Consider the following 3,269-nt stretch of genomic DNA (forward strand, 5'->3'; position numbering starts at 1 on the left):
TGTGTGGAATAATTTATATATTTTTTGTTGTTGTTTTCATATCGTTCTACATTTTGTTTATGTGAATCAAAATATTTTACTTCTAATGTTTTAGTCTTCAGTCTAAGCTGGAAGTTACTGCCCGTCCAAATTATAGAATTAACCTATCCTAATTATTACAGCTTTAGGACATAGAGTCAGAATAATGATTTGTAGCTTAAGGAAATAATGTCAACACTACGTCTCAAACTTTAAGCTTGTTTGTTTATATTTTCATTTTAAGCTGCCTATCTTGTTTCTATATTTTTTTTTAAAGATCTATATTCCACCTTTTTTAATCATCTTGTTTCTTTAGTTTTTTTATGTCCATCATGGACTTAAGTCTGTATAATAGCTATGCTGCCCTATTTGAAACAGTTTAGTTTAATGCAATACGTAGTTGGTGTATGATGCTCTCGAGAGAGACAATGACAACCTTTGAATTGGCTTCATGCAGATTGGATGGCTATTGCTCCTGATATCATTGATAGTGGTACTATGTGTATGAGCAGTATGAGGCATGGTGATCATACATACCACATGTTCTGTATATGCTTGTATATACCCTGTAGATATATGGGGAGTTTGTAAACACTGGATTGGAGGGACTACTGAACTATACTGGAATTGTGCATGGACTGTATTTTGTAACTGCTTAAGTTTTATACATGCATGGACATATACATGTATATATACATGCAGGCTTTATAGTTTTTATAAGTTGCAAAGCTGTCTATGTAGATAATATTGATAGCCATATAAATTTTTCAAGTTGTATAGATACATGCATATATATTCAATTCAAATATAAGACAATGTGCCATACTATAATATAATATATATACACAAATAATCATTTTAAATATTTCTTATGGTTGTTATATTTCCCCTTTTATCTTTTTCCTCACCGCTGGCCATAGTAAGGTCGGAGTTTTGCTGCAGATGTCCAGATTTCCTCTTAATTAAGAGTAACATCCTGCACACTCTAGAAGGTCAAAAACGTGTTAACTAACATTTATGAATTGATTACATTAATATACTTTCCCCCCTTTCTTCCATTGCTTATGGAGTTTGAGTCGTGACACTTCTACGACCCTCTTCCACTGTGACGACCCTAAACTGTGGTGGGCTGTCGCTGCTGCATACTTCATGTGAAATTGGATATTTTCTAAATAAAATATATAACTATAAAATTTCTGCCTCACTTTCGTCTAGAATTGCCATCTCCTGCTTGAACGATTCTTGCCCCATGTTATAGTCGGCTTCAAGGATGACTACTCTATCTACAGTGTCTACATAATTCGACACTTACCATCGGCCATCACCGTGATTGCCGATCCGATGCTCGAAATTGAGCTTCGTGCTATCTTTTAAACTACGGCATAAATATTTCTGTTGTGGGAGACAGTCTAGACGTTTGTGTAACATGGCCGAAATCGATCATGCAGTGATAAAAACAAAAAAAACAACTGTGATCCTGTCAGTAGCGTCGTGTCCCATAGGACAGGAACCCTATACTTAAACATATGATACGTGACATCAATACAGTTGCAACAGTAAGTTAATAATCGCTATTATACATGTCATGCCTGCCATATACACAATAAATTACATTTACGGTCTGCACGCAGCTATATACACGTACGAACGCAGTAGTTTATAAGGCTCCATATAAACCATAGTCTAAATTAAAACGATTGGGTATCAACGGTTATACAGCCATTGTTATTTGCTAGGTAGTCAAATAAACGTAAACACTACCCTACACAATGGGCAATGATGGGTTTAGTAATATTGCCCAGATTTTATTACAATACTTGCAGCCATTTTTGCTGTAAGCTGGTGGAACAATATTAAATAATAATAAAAACAAAAACAAATGGACGATCCCAGTTACGAACCACTACCACGATTCATGATATATATAGTGTTACATTTTCTTCTGAGTGCATTTTTTGTTGTAAAAGTTACTTGTATCTCGTATAGACTATCTCATTTTTTGTGAATTCATAAACTTCAAACCTCATTTATAGATAAATTAAGATATAATACACTTTACGTTTACGTGTATCAAATTCAACGTTTATAGTTTAAAAAGTAAGCAAATGTAGGGATGGCTAATATCAGTCCCTCAAAAAGAATGAAAACAGGATAGTAGGGATTGCATTTTCATAATCCCTACATAATAGCACGGGCACACAGTGTAGTAGAATGTTAACAGATAAAAAATAGGATAAATTAAAATCAATTGTTTATCTATTATTAGCTGGTAATTCCTGTTTCACTCTGTGCTTAAGCTTTTTTAAAGGAACACCAAATATCTGTGAGAAAGCTAACTTCAAGGGGTAATGATAACATCGTTTACATTAGAATTGTTCTTTTTTTTAATTACTACTAGTTATTAATAATACTTATAAAAGCGGATACACCGTTTGAAACTATGTCACCTCAGTGAAATTGGTTGACACCATTGTTTTGTTTTTTGAGTTATCAAGTAATATAAAAAGGAGCAGAAGAAAGAAGAGCAAGAAATTCAAACTTTTTGCTGTGATATTGAGAGAAATTCCCAAAACTTGTGACTCACTCATGACACAGATATTGTTATAAAGGGAAACACTATAGTATTGTAAAGTTCTGATGATCTATTGAAGAGATATTTAAAATACTATTTCGATGAACAATCCGAGCCATCCCTACATAAACAGTGCTACCGCCTGGCTAATTGATACATAGATTTTTAGCTACTTTAACTCGTGACGAACTGGAAGTCACATATTTCTAGTGAAATTACACTTTTGACGTCCCCCGCTGGGACAGCGGTAAGTCTACTATTTTACAACGCTAAGATCAGGGGTTTGATTCCCTTCAGATAGCCCAATGTGGCTTTGCTATAAGAAAAGAAAACACGCACTTTCGACAGGTATTTTTATGTTTCACACGTAGTCGGGCTCACTATGACTTTCGTCCACGTTGAAAGATATGTGTAATATTTAAATGTCTAACTCAAGTTCGTTTTTGCACAATTTCTTTCAATATATTCCACACATTTAATGTTTAGTATATATGTTGGGGTTAACATTAAAATGCTTATATTTTACAAACAGTGGGGAAAAAAGTTAGTGAACGTTGTATGTAAGATTTGTTTCCCTACTAGGGCGTAAAAAATACACAGTAATTCGGAAATATATATTAAAAAACGAAATATTTGAAGTTAACCCTGCATTTAGTATAACTGTGTGTGTGTGTGTGGG

The sequence above is a fragment of the Limulus polyphemus genome, unplaced genomic scaffold (genome assembly GCF_000517525.1).
Source record: "Limulus polyphemus unplaced genomic scaffold, Limulus_polyphemus-2.1.2 Scaffold90, whole genome shotgun sequence".
Lineage (NCBI taxonomy): Eukaryota > Metazoa > Arthropoda > Merostomata > Xiphosura > Limulidae > Limulus > Limulus polyphemus.